This window comes from Saimiri boliviensis, chromosome 9 (genome assembly GCF_048565385.1).
Source record: "Saimiri boliviensis isolate mSaiBol1 chromosome 9, mSaiBol1.pri, whole genome shotgun sequence".
NCBI lineage: Eukaryota > Metazoa > Chordata > Mammalia > Primates > Cebidae > Saimiri > Saimiri boliviensis.
Window position 1 is genome coordinate 104,640,202 of NC_133457.1, and position 22,469 is coordinate 104,662,670.

The 22,469-nt window shown below is 45.7% G+C and overlaps 1 long non-coding RNA gene across 1 annotated transcript; it reads right to left on the reverse strand.

The window, feature by feature from the left end:
- Positions 1-1,189: 1,189 nt before the first annotated feature.
- Positions 1,190-21,880, reverse strand: LOC141585538 (uncharacterized). Its single transcript, XR_012519082.1, has 5 exons — positions 21,488-21,880; positions 21,330-21,397; positions 18,822-18,942; positions 15,265-15,496; positions 1,190-2,443 (listed from the first exon to the last, which is right to left on the reverse strand). It is a non-coding gene; the product is annotated as an uncharacterized LOC141585538 (long non-coding RNA).
- Positions 21,881-22,469: the final 589 nt, after the last annotated feature.

Sequence of the window (22,469 nt, forward strand, 5' to 3'; positions counted from 1 at the left end):
CTTGTACCCCCATCCCATCCTTCTTTAGCCTGGATCAGAGTAGACCTCAGGTTTGGGAGAGGCCTTAGGAAATAACATAGGGATGTTCAAGGAAATGGTTTGGTCAGCTAGTCCAAATGTTTTACAGTTGAGGAAATGGGTTACAAACACAAATTTGTAAGCCACAGGACTGATTTTATAGGTCTGAGTAGAGCCCAAGAATCTGCATTTTAAGAAATTCCTAGGTGATTCTGGTGCACAGAGTCCAAGAAACACGCTTTGAGAAACTACACAGAATTTGATCGTGAGCTCCCAGAGGAAGTCTCCAGGAGGTGGAGTTGTCTCTGTGTCCTTAGTAGTAGCCAGTGCAATGCCCATACAAGAGGAACTCAATTACAGATGTGGAATAAATGAATGAATAAATGAAATTAACAACTAGGCAAAGGCTGATGCTTCCTTACACTGTGAGGTCTCAATTTTCAGGCCTTTTCTGCATACCCTCCAGCCCCCTCCTCTCCCTTCGTTAACAGTCATTCCTGAACCAATCCTTCCTTCTTCCTCTGGAGGCCAAGGACCAACTCAGGAAATTTGCATGATTTGAGTCATCCCACCCCTCGGGGCCTCCCTGCTTTCACTTTCTTCCTCCTTTGTCTGGATGCTCTTCAAAGGCCCAGGATCCCAGCTTCCCACTGCATGCTCACCACCACATGGAGAGCAAACTTCCCAGGTACAGGAGAGGTAGATGACCTGGTTAGGTGGTAGAGGAAATAATGCAGATAGGCTGTGCCAAAGCCCAGGCTCCATTCAGCCAGGAGCTGCTGTGGTCATTCAATCTCTTTTTAAAACAAATTACAGAAGATTGCTTTTTCATTGTGAAAAAATGCAGCAAGGTAGTTTTAACATCTGGGTCTAGAGCTACAGCTTGCTTTTGATTTTTACTCAGCAAATGCTGTGTTAATACGTGGAGACCTACTTCTTTTTAACTAATGCATAGCATTCTGTCCAATGGATGCCCTATAGTTTTTTTATCCAAGCTGTATTGATGGACATTTAAGCTATTTCTAATCTTTTGCTATTGCAAACAATGCTGCAACTCACGGCTTTTGCATGCACCTTTCTGCCCATGTGCAGAAAGCAAAAAATAAAATTGCTGGGTTGAAAGATGTGTGTATTTTCTGTGTTAATATTGTCAAATTAGCCTCTAACAAGATGATACCTATTTAATTTACTATCAGAAATAGAATATCTGTTTCACCATAGTCATACCAACAATGAATTTCATCAAGGTTTTTCATTTTGTTTCAATTTTATAACCAGTGCTGGGAGATGATGGTTCAGGAGTGTACATGGCTTTTTCCCTCCCCTCCAGGGCACTGCAAACCTTCCCACTGTGACATGAAAGGTGTGACGGCAGCATGTCCAAAGTGCTGCTGCATCCCAAGTAAATAATCCCTGGTCCTATTGGAAGAAATGGGGAGGGTGGCAGAAAATGCTGCAGAGAAAAGGTGACACTCGGTTAAGGCTTTGAAAGCTGAGCAAAAATTTGCCAAAAGCAGAAATACAGGAAGAACTGATGGTAGGACTGGTCCAAGCAAAGGCATGGGGCAAGGCACTGCCTCGTGCACTTGGGAGCTATTTCAGGGAGTCTGGAGACAGAGCTGAAGGCTTCGGCAGGAGCCAGTACTTAAAGGGTCTTGAATGCCATGTCAAAGAGTCAGAGTTCTGTCCTGAGGGCTAGAAGGTCATCTCCACATAGAATGGCATCTTTTTTGGTGGACTGACAAGCACATACTACGTGCTCAGTAAACATTTATGGCAATAAAAAGGAGAATCTCAAAGGTATTTAAGCAACCTGCTTAATTATGTTTAATCCCTCATGGAGACAAGGTGCATTCCATGCCAGGGACTGAGACCCACGCTTCATTTGGGACACTGGAGAGGTGGCACAGACACACTCAGCTCAAGAATTCTTTCCTGGGCTGCAGCCCCCTTCGTGGCCCTGTGCCAGGTCCCTTTCCCCTCTGCCCGTTAGAGATTGCTTTTGGTTGCTGTGTTGACATGCCCTGTTTCTGTGTTTGGAGCGGCTGTTCAGTGCCATTTCCTGATTTAATATCAGCGCCTGCATAGAGCAAGGATGCACAGTTAGCAGATTTTGCTCCAAGTATTTTTCAAGTTCCCTTTTGATGTAAGGGTTGGGTTTGCAGCTTCCCTGATTTCCACAGAGCAGGGAGGGAGAGATTGGGGGAAGGAGCTGGGAGGTGGGATAAGGGGACCCTGAGAAGATTCATCTAGTCCAGCTGCGCTGAGAGACTCCAAGCTCCTTCTGCAAGGGGATGGCAGAGGGATTCGCAAAGACAAGGGGGCAGGCTAAAGGGTTTCCTGGAAGGTGTGGCCTCTGAAGCAAGGCTGCTATTATCCTTCTGTATGGGCTTAAAGATGTACAAATGTCAGTAAATATTTGACTCTGTCACAAAAACAAAAGGCTAAAAAGGTTCCATAATCTAACATGATGCAATTCAAACCACCAGGAAATGAAAACAAAATTGGTCCAAAGCAAAACTTAAGAGGGGTACAGGTCCCAGTGGTGCTGTTTTTCAGGGTTTGGGGTTGCTTGCTTGTTTGTTTTTGACAGCATCTACTATGCCCAAGGACCTCTTCAGGGCTCAGTGCTAAGAGCAGACACTGAAAAGCTAATATTCGTCTGACGGAAACAGATCTTTTTCACAACATTATGGCCAATGTAACAATGGGAACATGCTCAGGGACTTTGCACACACAGACACACACACACACATTTGAGGACGGGACACAAAAAGCCTGGTACTTCTTCACCAGAGTCCTTGAAGGTCTGCACTCCCCACCTTAGACACCTCTGTGACCTGCTGCTGGGACTCCATTCTACCTCTTCTACAACCCACATGTTGGACTCTTCTCCAAGATCTTCTGTGACATTTGGGGGTCTTCTGAGAAGCAGAAGCCAAAATAGGATTCTATGTGCAAGAGGTTTATTGGGGGACACACCTGTGAAGTATAAAGGAAGAGAAGGAAAGAGGAGGCAGGGAAAGCCTTCAGACTGACAGTGATGCTGGTCTCACCCCCATGAAAGGAGAGCGGGAAGGAAGAGTCTTAGACTGCAGCACTGCTCTAGGAAAGTTCCAACCAGGCTCATGGAGATTCCCCAGGCCAAAGTCACCCATTGGGAGTCCCGTGTCTTATAGAAATGGGCCAGCACTAGCATCACCTTCCCTCTCCTGTGCCTAGTCGGTGGCTGGGAACAACTGGGAAAAAGCACAGCCTCCTCCGGAACACACTGGTGGAGCCAGAGGGGTGGTAGCTGGGCTGTCATTCTGTTATGCTCCCTGCAGCAATTTCTCTTGAAGGAGACTTAAGCAGCATGTTTCCATGGCTGCCCTCTCCCTCCTTCTTCCATACAGTCAAGGCAGACTTCCCTAGGTAATGAAATTAGCCCAGCAAACATCTTATTGTATGTTTTCTACATGTGAGGGACTGTGTTATATTTAGCTTGCATCATCTCACTTAATCCTTCACAATAACCTTAAGAGACAGGTACTATTATCATTATTACCCCATTTTATAGGCTGAGGCTTAAATAAGAGGCCACAGGCTTGCCAGAGGCCACAGGTTACAAATGGCAGAGGAAAGATTCAAAGACTATTTGACTCTAGTTATTGCTCTGGACTGCTGTGGCCAGGAGGAGGCTTGGAAAGGGTAAGTGGGACACTCGTTTCTCTCTTTGCACCCATTTCCCCTGCTTCTAGGCCCTGGGATGTGTTAACAGCACAGCCCCCAAGAGAATTTTTCTGATCTCATCAGGGCTGATGGCAGCTCATTCCAGGTTGGCCTGCCTGCCAGTCGACCCCAAGCAGAAGATCCAAACTGCTCACCTGAAATAGGCACCCTCTAGCAGTCACACATCTGCTTTTCTCTTGGGCATCACCTCCTTCCGGAAGCCTCCCTGCTGGCTGGCCCATGTTTCCACAGCACCTTATATAAATATATATACTTTGCCCAGAGCATCTGTTATATCTGTGTCCACCACCAAACTCAGCCTCTCTAGAATCAGAACCAGGTCTGAGTCATGTCAGCACCCAGCACAGAAGGGCATAGCACTGGAGGGACAACAATACATGCACCTGGTGCTCAGACAAAGAAATGTGTCCCAGGGGCATCAAGAAGGCACTCTTAGAGAGCATGGGACCTTGTCACAAAAGCCATTGCTTTAGCCTTCAAAAGTGCAACCTGTACTTCCTGGCCTGGCTGCCAGGGGCCTCACTAACCCCCAGGCGGTGTTAACAATTGCATTTCTCACTTCTCTGCAGCAGATAACGCCTCCCACCCTCACCTCAACTTCTCTTGGGGGCCAGGCCCAGGCTTATACCCTTGCTTCCCAAAGCCTCAGCATCTGCTTGGCTGCCAGTGGCCCAGTGGGTAGCCCCTGCCAAGGAGGAGAGTTATTTTTATTTATTTCTTCTTAATCATGAACTTAATTTAGCTGCTAATCAGGTTACCATGGTGACTTGCACTGGATTTATAGCAGTTTCCTAAAGTGCCTTTTTCACACTCTTTTGGGTAAATGAATAAAATTTGGGTGATGTGCAAAGCGCATAAATATTGGGTGTCCTAGAAAAAGGTCAGATGCATCCGTTTTGTATTTGCCTTTTGCCCTGACTGATCTGGCATAAGAAAGAGCCAAGACTGTGAACAGACTCCAGGTTCCTCTCCCCTGCCCTCCCTTTAAAACCTTCCATGGATCCCCACTGCCAACCAGGTAAATCTGAGATTTTTGCAGTGCTTTTTTTTTGCAGACCTGCCCCTCCACCCTCCCTTCACAAACACTCCATCTTCCAGTTCTCCTGTGCTGTTTCCTGCATGCTTGTGCCTCTCTGCTTCTGCTTGTGCTGTGCTCTGATCTGGAAAGCCCTTCCCAGACAGCAGGAAAGCCCTCACCCTCTGAGGTCTCCAGAAGGGTTAATTCTCTCCTCTGTTCTGGGAATGACAGTAGCCTGGCTTGTCTGGGAAAGGTTTTCCCCCTTGTTTTGGGACCACTCCCCTCCAAGTGTGCTATTTTAGAAAATCTTTGAGCACTCTTACTGTCTCCACTATTGCTTGGACAGGGGTGGGGGGCTATAGCGCTGACCAGCCCAGGAGAGTGGGGCAGGGAAGCTGCAAGGACATGAAATGAGGAGTCGGCATTTTGACAGCTTTCCGTATCCCACTGTGTGAACCTCACCTCGTATTCTATCCAGGTGTTTGGGAAGAGAAGGCTCATCCCGTGGGCTCAGAAGCACTCCTGCCTTAGGCCCTCTGCAAGCCCCCAGTTGTAGCTCCCAGAGGGCAGAGTGTCTCTAAGCTGGAGACCACAGTTTCCAGGTTTCCCTTGAGGACCTTGGGGCCGGCTGCCAATCAGTCTTGGGATCAGCCACAATCCATTAGCGAATGCCCAGGGCTCAAGGCGCCAACAGAGCCACCAGACGTCGGCGCCAGATCCTACTCAGGGAACCCAAAGCCACCTTCAATTATTGTCTTGGCCTTTGTAATCAGACAAGCTGGACCCATAGACCATAGTCTGTTTCCCTAAGCTCAGAAGTCCCTCCAGCTCCAGTTCTGGCACCCTGAGCTCACCAGGTATTCTCCAGGCCAGGATGTACATGCAACCCAACAGGAGACCACTCTCTGAACCCCCGACCCCTCTGCGGCAACCCACGCTGTAGGTAGGGCTATGTGAGCACGTTAAGTTACCCCTCCCCTCTGAGCCTCACTTTCCCATCTGGAAGGTAGAACTATAGTCTTGGCAGATGCACTGGCATCAGTAATCACAGACTTACTTCACTTCTGGCCTTCTAAACTTGGAGTCGGAAGAATTGAGTTCACATTCTTGCTCTGAACCCTTATTTGATTTTGCTTCAAGACTGAAGCCAGGGGAGAGGAAAAGGCTGTTTCCAGAATGCCTTTGGAAGAGTGAGATCAGCAGGCCCAGACATTTACAATAGTGACCAAGAAGTGAACATCTTGTGATATGCCAGGCAAGCCCTGAATGGCTGCACAATTTCAGCAGGCATGTTTATCCATATGTACCATCAGAGGAGTTCTGGGCCAAATAACTCAGAGGATTTGGGGATGGGGAGTAGACATACTGCTCCTCTAACTCAGCATGGAAGTACCCAGGTATCCAGACACAATCACCCAAGGCTTGAGAGAGTCTGGGGTTCTAACCTTAGCTCAGTGGCAAACTTACTGTGTGATCTTGGGAAAGTCACTTAACCTCACTGGGCTTAAGAGTTTTTCTGGAGACATGAATCCTTCCCAAATGGGGTGAGGCCTTTTGTTATCCAAACCCTTCTCCAGCATGTGAGTTTATGAAGCTTTCTGGCCCATCCAACAGTAGTTGGGGGGTGGGGAACAATATGACTTTGTAAAAAACTCAGAATAAAACACAGAAACCCCTCAAGCCACTGGAGGCTGCCTTACTCCACCCCTGCACATATCTTAAGGTGGGAATTAATAGGTATCCATTCCTGGTAAGGATTTGACAAGCATCTTGCATGGAGAAAAGCCAGGAGCTCCTCATTGACTCGGTAGATGTTACACAGCACTGTGTTTCAGAGCACAGGCTCTGAAGCCTGACTCCCTGGGTTCAAATCTCAGCTCTGTCATTTACTACCTGTATGGCCTTGGGCAAGTTACTTAACCTTTCTGTCTGCTTTTCCTCACGTGTACAATGGGACTCTTAGTAGCATATACCTTACTGGATTGTTGGGAGAATTAAGTGAGTAAATACACGTTAAGTACTCAGTCTTGAGGGTTGAGTATGTCTCAAACATTTCTGCCACATATTAGTTCTCAAAGCTACTATTATCAGCCCCACCTTACACTCAAGAAAACTGAAACGCAGAGACATTAACCTTCTTACCTGGGCCCTGTGCTCTCTGCCAGTACATTTGCCATCAGAGCTTACTGCTCCCACTTCTGCTCAATATGATCAATGCTCTCCACTGACTTGTTTTGCAAAACAAGTTCATATAGCCATGGAAATAGAGAAGGGAGTTGGGAGTTAATTAGGGCAGGGTGAGCCACAGATCAATTTTAACATTGTTAAAGGAGAGACGACTAGACATTAGCATGTGATACAACAAAAAACGATCACAACACCATCTATGGAGGCCTCTAGCCAAAAATCAAATAGAGCTCTGATCAGGCCTCTGGATCAAACTACAGGTTTCCAGGAAACACAGGGGATGGAGGAACATGGTACACAACACCACAAGGAGGCGCTCAGCTGAATCTAGAATGTGAAACAATCTGTAGGACAATGACCAAAATTCACCAAGAAACAAATGGCATTTAGAAAAGAGAAATAAATCACATTTTTAAATGTGAGAAAAAGAGAGAACTGTTATAAAGAAACTTAAGAGACATATCAGTCTAATGCAATGTTTACAGCCTCACTCAAACTAAATGTAAAAAGGAGTTTTTGAGACAATTGGGAATATTTGAATCTCTATCAGATATTAGATGAATCGGTTTTTTCTTTGTGTTGAATGTGATAATGATATTGCGGTTATGTTAAAAGAAATTGTAAGTCCTTATCTATTAACAATACCCCCTAAAATATTTATATATGAAATGAGATGATGTCCGGGATTTGTTTAAATACTCCAGCAAGAGGGTGGGGGGCAAGGGTACATGCAGGTTTACAGTGATTTTCTCTTCTTTTGTATGTTTGGAAAATGTCATAGTAAAACGTTTAAAAGGAAAAGGAGGGCAGAGGATGAAGGCAGATCACTAAGGATGAAGAATTGTAGATACGGGTTTCAGAAACATTGGTAGTGAGTGAGGTTTGGCCTCACGGAGATGGGACTGGGAGGGCACTCATCCCCTCATGCATTCTCTGACCACCTAATTGAAAGTAAGCCTTTGCACATCACACTGGAATTCATTCGTTTTTTCACTCACTCACTCTCCAATTCATTTATCCATCCATCATCCATCCATCAGTTTATTGTGCACTCAACATACGTGTTTGTTGAGAGCCTACACTGTACCAGACCCTGAGGATACAAAGGTGGTCATCCTGTCCTTGTGGCACTTACGGTGAAGGCAAGAGAGCTGAATACTTGTTAAATCTGCCACCACGCAGATACAGCTTCACAAACCCTGAAAAGTCTGAGGAAGGAAGTAGATGGCATGCCATCAAGAAGTTTAACATGGGGAAACAAGACTTGGTCTGGGATGAGAGATGGTCAGGGAAGGTTTCTTTATAACATTTTAGCCAAGACTTGAATGATGAAGAGGAGATAGCCATGTTAAGAGCCCAGAGAAGGGAACTCAGGCAAAAAGAAAAGCAAGAGGAAATGTCCTGGGGAAGGAAGGAGCCAGGGATTTTCAGGAGTGTTCAGTAACAGTAGCTACAGCAGAGTGGGGAGTGAGACTTACAGGCTAGGGGACATCTGAGGCTAACTGCTCCTCTTGAACCAAGAGAAATATCTCCCCCATACACAGAACATGTCATACAGACGCAGAGGCCTCAGGCCAGATGACAAATGCTCCACCAGTTATCAAGACAGGTATGGGGAAAGTGCATGTGCATGAGAGAAAATGTCCTACTTCCTTGAAGAATTTTAATTTGGGACTAAGGTGGAGAGGAAGGGAAGAAGGCCACCCTGGGGCAGAGAAGAGGCTACGACAAAGGGAACCATCGGAATGGCTGAGTAAGTAATACTCCCAGTTAGAGATTTAAAAACCAGTGGTGGAAAGCAGGCTTGTGCTCAGCTCAGTCCTCCCTCCCTCAGCCAGCCTCATCCAGGGAAAGGAAGTCGTAGCCAACTGTTGGGACAGTTGCCCAGTGATTTATGGCCCTGAGACAAAGGCTCCCAAAGAAAGGCCCTGCGAAACTCAGACGTGTTGTTGGGACAATTAGAGCCCATCCATCTATTTGAGTAAGCACAGCATCCGGAAAATGGGCCCGGCCCAGGCTGAGCACCAGCTCTTCACGTGGGATTTTCCACATGATGAACACACACAAGAGCCCAGCAGCTGGAGAGGGGGAAACCCCATTTTTCAGATAAGGAAAATGAAGCTCTCAGAAAGACAACTTGCTCAAGGTCACCAGCTAGGAGATTCAAACTCAGATCTGCTGGAGTCCCAAGGCCACACTCTTTTTGGCATTTATTTCTTACTATCTCCCTGGCAATTTCTGCAGCTGACCTGGGTGGCTAGTCCCTTGGGGGCTGCTGGGCTCTTTCTTCAGTTTTCCAAGATGGGGCTGCTGTTGTCCCTGCAGAAAGGTTTGGCCCTTAGATCTTGATTAACTCTAAAAAGCCAAGCTGGTGTATCCAAAGCCAAGAGTAGGCCCCTCTGACTCTGTAGGGACCTGGAAGGGGTCAGTTGTGTTGGGCCCCTGCCTCCAAACTATGTGCAGTGTCCTGGGCTCTTCTAAGAGACGCATGTCAGAAGTACCCCTCAGGACACATGCACAGCCCCCGGAGCTCATCCCTGCACCTGCACCTCAGGAGTGCTATGTCTGTGATCCCAGCACAGCGTCTGATCCAGAGAAGCACACAACAAATGTTTGCTGAATAAAGGATCAGACCTTTGGCATTGGAGATATTGCAGCAAACCCAACTCCAGAAGCAAAAAAAAAGGGGATGGCTCACTAAAGTAATCAAGATATGAGAAAACGCTTGTGGCATAATATTCATTGTAAAAAGTGGATGACACAATCATATAGCAAAAAAATCCCACAAAAATCCAGTATATATTTAGTACTGTAAAGCAACATGCATATATTTGTGCACTGTGAAAATTCTAGATTAAAATGTCAGCCAAAACGTTAACAGTCCTATCACTGTGCAGTTGGCTTATGTGTAGTTTTATTTGTTTCTTGAACTTTTTTTCCAAAGCGTGTTATAAGAGCATGTGCTATTTTCACAATAAAAGGGAAAAGCTATTAACTATTTTTTTCCATAACAGAATTTTTACATAATACAGTTTAGGATGCTGCCTGCCTCTCTGAATCCAGAGGCAGCTGCTGGGTGCCAGGCAAGGCTCAGATATTGTGTGAGCTCAAACTCAGCTTCCCCAGTCTACAGACCCCAGGTCCACAGGACCCACACGGAGGCACCAAGAGCTGCCCATTCCCTGTCCCAGTCCTTAGGATAAGGAACATGAATGCCAGACCTCACAGCCATCTGCCAAATTCTTACCACAGCCAGGTACATTTCCACGACTCCTTTCTCCATAAGCAAGTCAGTAAATCAAAGTGCATCTTGTACACAAGGTGGGCCCTTTCTGGTAAAACACAAAAAAAACTTAATCTTTGGTCCAGAAGCAGTAGATTGCGGCGGCAAGTCAGCAGCCAAAACCATTAATCTTTGCTGCGTTCCCCAACTGGCCCGAGTAGTAAAGAAGATAATACCCCAGCAGAATCAGTGACCCACTACAAATTGGTCCTGAAAGGTCCACCAGCATAAATAGACTTTTGCTGATCCAACACTTGTTAGGAACCCCAACAAAGAGACTATTGGCTCATCTGATGAGCCGCTTGCAAGGGGCCCTTGCAATGGCTGGTGATGGATGACCACCCTCCCTTGGAGGGGAAGATGCAGCTCCTGGTATGGGGCCCTTTCTCATCTTAAATTTGTCCTCAATAAATCACAGGTGCAGAGAAGCCGGCATCAGTTTCATTACACCTACATGCTCCAGTATCAATCACGCCACCATGGCGGCCTGTCTGGGCGCAGTTCATTTCAAGTGGCTGTTTCTGTCCTGATTCTGTTTCCACTGCAATGCACGCCTCCAAGGGGCTAGGGCCTGGATAACGGGAAGCAGCAACTTTTCTGTAAAGGACTATGCTTCCCCGGCCTCAGCACCTACTCCCCCTCCTTCTCTATTCACTATTCCCCAAATGGGTGTCACTTGGAGCTCCGTATCCAGCGCCTGTGCAAAGGGCTGAAGCCCCAGGATCAGAAAGACTTGTTTTTAGATCATAGTTCTGACATTTGCCAACTTGGAGCAAGTCATTTTACTTTGCCAGGCTCAGCTTCCTCATCTGGAAAATTGGGCTAATGACACCTGCCTCTGGAGATGAAACACAGAAATAGTTGTAAAGGACCTGGCACAGGCTGGGTACAAAGTGGATCTGCAGTTCATGTCAGTCGCAGCTCCTCTCAGCTCATCCCCGGCTGAGAGGCTAGTTGAAGAGAAAGTATTGCAGGGATGGCTGACCTTGCTTTCCCTCGGGTACTCAGGCCAATGAGAAAGTAGAAAGTCTGTGGTTCCTTTTCCTGTGTCTACCTGCCTGGATCACTCCTGGTGCCAGCGAAGGTATGTCAATTATGGCTCAGAATTTATGAGGATGCTGCCACAGCTCGTTTTTTGTCTTGTTCTTTTCATTGTAGGCAGTTAAAATACACTTAAAACTAAGGACACCAGAGAGCTCTCAGACCTCTTCTTAATGCACATAATCAAATACTTTAATGTCATTAAATGCATATATAAGGCTCATCATAAAAGCTGTGAACTTCTTTTTTAACAAATCATAAGCAGGAATAAATGGTGTCTTTTTAGGCAGGTCCTAAGCCAGTTCCCCTACAACCACTAGAGGCAGGACGGAAGCACCCCTCTAAGCCTGCCAATAGACCTCCTCCAGAGGGCACAGCCCCGCTGCCTCTGCTGTGGGGTGGAGCTCTCAAGACCCAGTGGCAGCCCTGTAAATTGTTAACTAAATGAGTAGATCTTTGAGCAGAAGAGAGGGGAATGCTAAGGACCGTGCTCCTGAGCTGGTAAGGAATGTCAGACAGAACGAGCTTTTCAAAAAGACACTTCCATTCACTCTAAACCTACAAGAGAGCCAGAGTGACAGGGCCATTTATTTGCAGAAGAGCTGGGGAGGGGGTGGAAAGGGAAGCAGAGATAAGGAGAAGGAGCAGGGAAATAAGTAAAGGAGGGAGAGGCAGCAGGGGAGAGAGAGAAGGTCGGCAAAGCAGGTAGAGAGGGAAACAGAAAAGGAAAGAGGACAGGCTCTACCCCAGTGGTCCAGGATCCAATGTCTTGGCACTGCATGTTAGCCCAGAATTTTGAGACCAAGCCTACAGAGCTGCATATATATGCAATACATCTCAGATAACATAATATAATAGCAATATAATAAAGACGATGATTATGATGATGATGATATTGAACATTTACTCTGTGTCCAGTCTAATGTCTAAGTTCCTTACCAGCATGACCTCATTTAATTCTCCTAACAACTCTATATGGTAGCTACTCTATTTTATCAATTCTAAGACATACACTTTCTTTTTCCCATTTTAACATCTCTAAAATTGAGATGCTTTTTAAAATCACTATCAGCCTGGCAGCAGTCTTAATGTCACTGTCTTATCTGGGAACACACATCAAAACTTGCAGAACAAGTATTTGCAGTTTAAAATCCTGAAGACAATAGAGGAGTGGTTTTTAAAGAAATGCTACCACAAACACCTGCAATGTGACAGCAGATGACAGTCTGTTGAAATGCACGAACACTGACGATGCTGAGTCAGTCTTTGAATGTGAGGAAGTTTTAGAAATATCTTAAACAGATTATTTCACTTATATTTTCTTTCTCATGTATGCATACAAAGGTCTTATGATAAACATCTATGTCTAAATAAACCTAAAAGTTCTTTTCATAAGCATAAAAATAAAGTTCTAAGTGATAAGAAAGGATTATGTCATGATTTCATTGGCAATGATTTGACTGTTGCTTTTTAGCGTTTCATAAAATAATGGTGCAACATACAAGCTCTCTAAGTCCCATCTTATAGATGAGCAAACTGAGGTGCTTTTATTACTTGCTCAAAGCCAAGCAGATAGTCCAAACCCCAGGTCTTTCTGATTCTAGAACTTACGATTTCGGCCATTATTGCTCTTCACCTCTGACATCTCTGAATTCAGATCAACATAGCTTTGCCACTTTCTGGCTGTGTGACCCATGAGACTGATGTCCAGCAGTCTCTGAGCCATAAAGCAGAAATGCTAATGAAACCTGCTTCTCAAAGATATAGGTGGGAAAATTTATATATGATAAGGTTCCGCATAGTTCCTGGCCCCAGAAAGTACCCAGGATGTGGGAGGCTGAAGGAAGGTCTACATAGAAGTCCGTGCGCATCCAAATCCAAAAAGCACTCCTTTGCCTCTGCAGCATTGGACGAAAGACCTGGGTGGTACCAAGAGCTCAGATCCAAGACTGGAACTGCATCAGTACAAGATGCTTGTAGCACTATCTCAGGCCAAGCCAGTCTGTATACACTTCCCAGTGCCTACAAGATGCTCAACTATTTCTTCCTACTGACAAAACAACAGCTTCAGTGACCGTAATAAGTGTATTACTTTATTAGTACCATTTATATCTTTTGAATGCCTACAGGGCAAGACTGTTCTAAGGCCTTTGCCCACATTGTAATCTCACAATAACCCCAGGAGAAGGCACATGAAAGATGATGGGAAGGCTCAGAGAGTTGAAGAACACATAGGACTGTCTCTAGGCATCCTGGGCTGATGCAGAGAACACATATGCCCAGTGTCTTAGGTTAATTTTGTTCTTTGGGGTGCAGTGATTCATTCCAATTAGGTCTGAGATTCAAGTTAAGAAGCTGACCTCGAAAAGTCATAAAGGATTTCTTCTCCCCCCTGCCCTATGCCAATGATAAATAAAATATGTTTACTGAGGAAAATTTGGAAAATATTTGTAAAAAAAAGACATGGTCACACATAACCCCATTGCACAGAGAACATCTCCTGGTATATATATATATACATATATATTTGCTCCTCTTCTCCCATTCTCATTTCTAACCATATTTTACACAGTTTATGTTATACACACAGTCCTGTATCTTGCTACTTTCTCTTGGCATAAGCATTTCCCATGTTATTAGAAACTCCTTCACATCATTTTTATTGTTACCAATATTGTAGAATGGGTAGACCATAAGGTCCTTAACCAGTCCCTTAATGTGAGAGATTTCACATGGGAAATTTAACGTCCTCAGGCACAAACGTGTGTGCCTAAACCTTGGCTTGGCTTACATTTCTATTTCCTTGGGATAAATTATTTACAATAGCATTACGGCGTCAAATGACTTGTACATTTTTAAGACTCCTGATATTGTCAAAATGTGATTCATATTTAAGAATATCTGTTTCAACCTATTCTTGCCAACATTGAATATTAACTTTTTTTTTTTTTTTGCAGGGGTAGTTAAGAGTCTCACTCCATCGCCCAAGCTGGAATACAGTGGTATGATCTTGACTCACTGCAACCTGCAGGTTCAAGCAATTCTCATGCCTCAGCCACCCCAGTAGCTGGGATTATATGCATGTGCTACTACACGCCGCTAACTTTTGTGTTTTTAGTTGGGTTTCACCATGTTGGCCAGACTGGTCTCAAACTCCTGACCTCAAGTGATCTGCCCACTTCAGCCTCCCAAAATGCTGAGATTACAGGTGTGAGCCACAATGCCCAGCCAAATATTAACACTTCTTTTATTGTTATTTTGATAATGAAATGTTTCTGATTGTTTTCAACTAATGTATCTTTGTTTACTAGTAAACATGAACTTTAAAAAAAAAAAACTTATTTAACAATTGTATCTGTGAATTTGTGAGGCTACAGCAAAGCAGTTAGGAGCCCCTGCCTGCTAGATTAAGCTGCCTGATTTTGAATCCTGGCCCCTCACTTACAATATGCATGATCTTGGGATGATTATTTAACTTCTCAAAGCTTTATATTTTTTTCTCATCTTTTAATAGGAATGAGAATAATAACACGTACCTCATAGGATCTTTGTAAAGAATGAATGAGAAATCTCATGTAAATTACACCTGGCATATAGTAAGTGCTCACTAAATATCAGCTACTTGAATTTCTTTTGCAAATTCTTTTTCATATACTCTTCTATCTTTTGAGATCTTAATATCTTTCTTATCCATTTGAAAGAGTTCTTTTTATAGGAAGAACATTAGCTCTTTGCCACATATGTTGTGAATATTTTCTAATTGGCTCTTAAAGCTGCATTCTGTCTTGATAGTCTCCATGAGAGTATTTTTGGGCAATTCACACCCAGTGAAGCTGAAGGGAAGAGTTAGGTTTATTCAGGAAAGATATAGAAAAATGAAGGCGTTTTTCATTTCCAGTGATGCGCCCCAGAAAACATTGCTTCCATTGACAATGCTGCATTTCTAATAGATGCGGTAAGAATTGATGGGGTTTGTCGTACTCACAGAATGATGCCCAACCGGGAAAGCACAGAGAACGTTGCCACGGCTCAGACATGTTGATGCCAGACACTGCACGAAGCACCTCGTGTCAGGGAAAGATGCGTTGAAGCTTTCTGGAACCCACTCTTTCTCAGTTTGGAAGCTGTCCTCATGTTCACAAGGATATTTTGGTAGGAAACCTCCTTTTCCAGTATCTCCATTTGTCTGTTGCCACTTCTGTGTACTCAGTTCTTTTCTGTCAATGAGGGTTCCAAGGAGTGAGAAAGTCTGTTTTTGCTTTCATTTTTTATATCTATTAAAAATAAACATGCTGAGAAGCTGCCTCTTAGTCTCTTTATCAAGCCCCAAATGACATGTAGCCCTTGTCAACTCAGCATTGACGAACGCAACCAGCATTTACAAAATCAGATTTGTAAGGCATCGGGAAAAAAGTTAGCTGAGGCCAGGTTTCCCCTCCATTGATCAAAACGGGTTTTTGCCGGATGACGGGCAGTCAGTCGGTCCCTCAACGTAAGTAAGCATACAGGCAGGTGGATGCTGTTCCCAGCCCACCCACCTGGGCCCAGCCCACAGGACACCTGGCAGGTTCTTCTGCTAAGAAAGCCGAGAAACCCACCTCTTTATGGGTCGGCACAATTGGGGCACATTTTACGCTGAGTCAATTTAATCAATACTTTTCTTGCTTTGGAAACCCAGAGCATTTAGAGAGAGCAAAGCCACACTACACAGTAAAGCAGCTTTAAATTCTAATGAGCTTCTCTGTACTAATTAATGACTTTGCTAACTGGAAGCTTTCTTTGTTAGAAAACACACTCTTGCCTTGTAGTGACACAAGATGACAGCTTTTCCTTTCCTGAATATCTTTTATTATCAAACCAGAAAGGAAAGTACTTCATTCCTCTCATCCTGTTAGAACTAACAGATTTTTATTATTTTTAAAATAATTTTATTTTAGTAACCAGCATTGCATTTTGTCTTGTAAAAGCAAGAAAGTGCACGAGATCAATTTCTCCTAAATCTTACCTGTCACCCGCCTAGCAGGAAACAGAGCTCTAGAGGGTAAATACAGCCTCTTCTGGAGTAGACACAACAGTATGCACCCTCCCACCCCCTCCCACTGCACAGTGAGATTTGGTAATTTGCAAATTGAGCAGCCATCATTATTTTTTAAGGAGCAAACAGGGTCTCCGCTCCTCACTAGGAGAATGTGGCCCAATCATTTGTCTCGGCAACACGCAAATTCTAGAGCACTTGAGAATTCTTAGCCGCAAAGCTGATTACTAACATAGGGACGGTTATAAAGAAAAAAAATCTTTTTAATCTGGGAAGGGGAGGGGGAGATGAAGGGCACGTAGGAAAAGATACATAAAGCTCACTGCTGTGGTTGTCAGCCCAAATCAGAGCTTGAACTCTGATGTTTTGTGAATCAGAATTCACATGTGAATGTAGAGATGGAATTTCTCTCCCTCTCTCTTTTCTGTCTTGTTGTTGTTGCTGTCTGACAAGAGAGTCCGTCTGGGTCTCTCTGTCACTATCACCATCTCTGTTCCTCTGTCCTTTCTGAGTACTTGATGAAGACACCCTGCCTGGAAATAATTGCATTCAGACCCCTGAGTCCCGCTTAAAAGTCTTTGGGACTGATCGAGATAAATCCCATCAGGCTTTTGTTTCCACTCAAAGTGCCCCCGTCATTTATTAGACGAATTAAAGTATCAATTTCTGTTTAAACATTAACAGGGTGATGCCAAATATTAGTCAGTTCCTAATAATTCTGAGGGATTAAAAAGATAATAAAAGTAATAGTCCATTACATTACCTACTTCAGCAAGATTGTAATGAACGTAATAAATTCTGGATCAGGGTTATAACAACTTCCATCTATTTAAAATGAATTTGTAGGGTTACTTTCATTAACTATGTATATGGGGAAAATGATCTGACATATTACTTTAAAAGAGCTGTAAAACCGATTAGGAGAAAATATGCTTTCCAGACAGGGATGCCGGCCACCGGGGACAACCGCATCCTTGGAAAGTCGGAACGCGCTGCCGAGATAGCCCAGTTTCGTCCTTCCAGCACCACCCTCCTGCTACTCTGAAGAAAAATCATGACAGCATCAGCGCTGGTGAACTAGGGTGAGGGAACCTTCTTGTTCCCCTTCTCCTTTTTTTTTTTCCCCCTTCCCAGGTATATTCCTACTAATGAACCAGGGCTCACTCTGGGAACTTCTGCAAGGAAATAAACCCTAAGCCTGCAGCCCAGCCTGGTCTTCGGACCCCCAGGGGAAAGCTGCCATATTAAAGGGGCCCATGCCCTCATTGCTAGAAGAGACAAGGGAGCGAGCACTTGACTGCACCACAGAAATTACTGCTGTACCTCGAATGCCCGCTTCATTTATCAATTTCATAGCAGAAAAACCCATATGACTGCCTTGTTCAGTCGCACGCTAAATCTAGTCACAGAAAGCTCCCCACTGCCAGTCAAGTGTGTTACGCACAGGCCTGGATAAAATAACTTGAAATACCGCTAATGATTTATACTTAATTGAACTTCTAAGTGATTAAAGTGGCAGTAATGAATGAATAACACCCTCCTCATTCCCTTGACCACTCCGCCCAGCCCCTCCAGACAGAGTGGGCCTTGCCTGGGGAAGTCAGCAGGGACATCAGCGGGGACAGCCCGCCGAAGCCATCCTCTGGGCTCCCCAACGCTGCTCATCCTGGCTCAATTGCTCTCACTTGCAGTAAATGACTCCATAAGCCCCGAATCAGACCATTGATCCTTTTTATTAGATTACCCAACTGTAAGGTTAATGCGTTTGCATTTGGCAAACAGGGTCGGTCAGCTCGAATCCCAAGCAGGGATCATCAGCGTTTAAAAGGACACGTGGGGAGCAACTCTGTCAACACATAGACTTGCTGGCAGCAGTAGCCAGATGCTAATGCCCTTCCTTCCCCTGGCCCCCTCACCAAAGAAGGTGCCATAAGAATCCACTTCCAGGCCTGTGTCTTCCTTAACAGAAGCCCCCATGACATCCAGGGGGCCAAACCTGCTGCCCATGTGCTCCCCGCCCCCGGTGTTTCTGTTTCTGGAAGAAGTAAGAATCCTGTAAAAGTTTCAGTCACCTCAGACAGGGACAAACATGGGTAGTTCACCTCGGGCCAGGAACCTTGCTGCCTTCTCTAAGTGGAGGAGAGCCAGGACTTAAATCAGTGACAAGGACACAGGCTTCAGAAACCAAAAATTCTTCTTTTCTGATAGTCATAGAGTCACACAGGGGGCAGCCATTTATACCTAGGCCTCTACACCCAATGTGGATTTATTCTTGGATTTTCTAAATGCATTAACCAAATCCTATTTAAGTGGTCTGCCTTCCTTAGGATTTTCTAGTAAAGAAATTTGTAAGTTGGAAAAACATACTTTGTTGATCTGATATGAGTTCTACATTGGAGAATATAACCATGGTTTAGGGCAAATTAGGTTACCCAGAGAAATCACCCCAGAAAACCATGTCCTTTTATAGAAGAGGAAAATGGGGGTGCAGAAAGAATGAAACTTACCCAAGGACCACCCCCACCACAGTGAGTTCATTGAAAAACTCCCATCTTCTGCCTTCCAGATCAGCCTGATGGGCCATCCTCTGGTAAGAAAGCAGTACTCCCAGAAGAAGGGGTTTTGAGGCTGCAACAGTAAAGAAATAGTCTTTTTATACAAATGTCCTATGACACAAGCCATATTTCATACTCAGCTGCATAAACTGGGTCTTTGTCTAAATTGTTCTATGGAGTAAGATTCGCTCTAAGTATTGCTTACAGGATGGATTTGTTCAGCATCCTGCCTCTGAGGACAAGGAAGCTGGTTTCATCATTTCCATTCAGTTCACTTTTTCTGCTGTTCATTTTCTAAAGGTGGCTAGGATGCTGGGGAACAACCCATCACATGAAGTCAGAGACTGAGGATTCGAGCCTCAGCCCTGTCACTTACGGGGCTTGCTACTGTTCTGAGCCTCAGCCTCCTTCATTGCAATAATTCCTCCTTGCTAGATTGTTTTGAAATTAAATGGGATAATATACATATGAAAACGACCAGTGCAGATGAACGTCTTATCCAGGTAGGGCTCCTTATCCATGAGTTTTCTCCCTCCTGGTTTCATAGAAAAAGAGTGATCCCCTGGGCTTGATAGGCAGTAACTGACTGGTGACAGGTAGCCTAGAGACAGCCCACGTCAGTAAAGGGAACTGTTTCCCCTCCCAGCTCTCTCTTGCTTTGCAAGGGAGGCCCAGGCCCTTGCCCGCCTCTCACGTGCCTCCTCTGCTGAAGGCTGGAGGCTGTGCCTTCTCTGAATCACTGCTCAGACCCTCTCTGAGTCTCCTAGGGCTTAAGAGGCCATGAAGATAGGGGTGGGGCAATTGCTATAACAACAATTCAATTACACTTCAATTGCCATAATAGTCATTCTTATTTACTTATATTTTTTGAGCACTCTGCCATTTAAGTACTTTTTACATGTGTTTAACCTCATTAAGCCTCTCAGAAATCTTATGAGATTCAAATGGCCATGCCCACTTTACAGAAGCAGAAATCGAGGCTTACATAGGTAAAGTGACAGTCCAAAGCAACACAGCTGGGAGGGGGCAGAGCTGGGTTTAAGCCCAAGCCAGTCAGACTTCAGGATCTGTGCTCCATCACTGTGCCCTGCTCCTAGGACTCACGTTATCTATGTGGCGGGGCCCAAGCCAGACGTCAGCAGGGACCTGACCTCTCCTTCCTATTTTAGCCAGCTGACCCATTGAGCCCAGGGGCAGGTATCTGTTCTCAGAGAAAGCAGAGCAGCAGAGGAGAAGGGGAAAAAAACATCTAAGTGAGCAACAGCTGACCTCTGTGAGTTATTGAGAAAAATGCCGAGGTGGCAAGGCTGGTGGTGACAGGGCCCTGGGGGCCTAAAGGAAGGGCGCTTATCTGATGGGGAGTGCATACGGGCAGATTGTACCTGGGGACAGGTGTAGCTGGGCTGTCTGGGAAGGGCGCAAAGAGAGGCCCCGGCTGGAATAGGCTACTAGTCCAGAAAGGAGTTCCCAGCATTAGAGCTTGCCACCCAACAAGCTTCAGACCTGAGTAGGCCAAATCCCGTATCCCCACAGCCCAGGCCATCAGCCATGGCCTCTGCTCTAAGGAGGACACACAGAATACTGGGGGTAGGGAGGTAGATGCCTTGGGAGAAGAAGCCTGTATATGCATAGACACCAACAGACTCTGTCTCTAAGCATCTGAGAGTGATGTGTGGGACAGTGTCTCTGCATGGTTGTATCTCTCTGCGAGGATGAGGGTAAGTGGGCATGTATATGAGTGACCACGGCTGGCCCCAGGACCAGCATCTATGGATGTGTGGAGGTTGTCCTGCCCATGACTCAGCTGAGGTGAAGGATGATGGGGAAACAGTTGGTCCCATCAGTGGGAATGTCATGATTCACAGAAGCAGGTTCTGGGGGACCGAGAAGGAAGGGTCTTCGAGAGCCAGGAAGGGCTGCCTGGAAGAAAGGGCATTTGCTACGTGGAACCTTCCTCCTGAGTCTCTAATGGGCTGGACCTGAACCAGGATGTGTGGAAACCCCTATGACCACTCAGTCATATTTGGTTTGTTGTCCCAAAGCAGTTTGAGATAGGCCAAGCAGCACAGTGAGCTGAGGAGTTAACCAGCCTCTCCCCCCAAAACATAACCACAAGCTCCCCATCAGGCGCTGTGTTCATGGAAGGAGATGGCCCCTGGCTTCCTCTGACTCCTGGACTTGGGGCTCTGGAGTACTGCCTGGTGGGTGTTTCCCTGCTGGACTGACCTGATTTTTTATGCACAATGCAGAACAGACCCCTGCCCGGGGTTGGGCTCTGCCCCTGTGCCTAGGGCTGCTGTGGGCAACAGAGCTTGGCTCTACCTCTGGTCTGGAGGCTGCAGTGCTTAAAACCCACTTCTAGCACCACCTTTACTGCTGTAAGATTTGGGACAAGCCCTTTCAGCAACGTGAGCTTTAGTTTCCTCCTCTGTCAGATAGAGATGATTATTTTCCCCCTACCTCAGTCACTGATCCTTGGTAGCTGTGCCAAGCAAATCGCTAAGCCCTCTGAGGTTCAGTTTGCTCATCTGTAAAAAAGGGACAATAACAACAAATGAGATCATATGGAGGAAAGCACTTTAAAATGTAAAAAGTACCTAGCATTTGAAAGAAATCACCCGTGAGATGGAAAAGCTTGGCCAGATTCTCAATTCTTGGCTCCATCTGCAACCCTGGCTGGGCATTTCTCAGAGGATGCAGGCCTCTGGCTGTTGCTTCAGTGGCCAAGGAGACTCAGACAGAGAGCTCCAGGACCCTAAGGACAGGAAGGCCCAGGGACGGAGTCTGCTGGTCAGAAGGCACTGGTCCGTGGCTCCCTGGAGCTCTACAGCAATGATTCAGGAAAAGGCTGACAAGGATATTAGCAGCGTGGGTTTTTTTTTTTTTTTTTTTTTTTTTTAATCCTGAGTCCAGAGAAAATGCACGGTCAGGAATAAAGGCGCCCAAGAGAGCAAGGAGAAGGAAAAATAATCAGAATTAGCCAGCAGGCGGGCAGCGGGGAAAGGGGAAATGCAGCCCCACCAGGGTCGAAGCCTCCGCAGGACCAGCTGAGGAGGTGGCCAGGGAGTGGGCAGGCCTGGGCAGGCACAGGAAGGAACTTGGGCCGGCTGGAGCCCAGCAAGCAGGTAGAAGGGAAGACAATAAAAGAAGCCATCATCAGGTGAGTCCAGCACCCCCTGGGGCTGCCATGAGGCCCGCTGGCCACAAGGCAGTGGACGGGGTGCTGCCAGAGGGCCTCAGTGTTCTGTGCCCCCATTGTTCAAGGGGCTCCGGATGTGGGCACCAGGCTTGCAGGGCAGCCAAGACACTGCCCAGATACCGTAGAAAGGCTGCAGAAGCCTCTGCGTCGGGAGGCCTTCACATCCCACTCTCTAGAAGCTGAAACCAGACAAGGATGACAGAGACCATGGCCCTAAAATTTCACAGGGGCTCTCTCCCTGGCAGTTGGACAGAGTGTATCAAGGCATTCAGGGCGGTGATCCCAGAGCCTGCTTTAAGAGCAGAAAGGAATGGATTTTGATAAGCTGGGGCAGAGAAATCCATTTCCATGGGCACTGGAACTGATGTTGTTCCTAATTGAAACCTGCTTTTCACAAATCA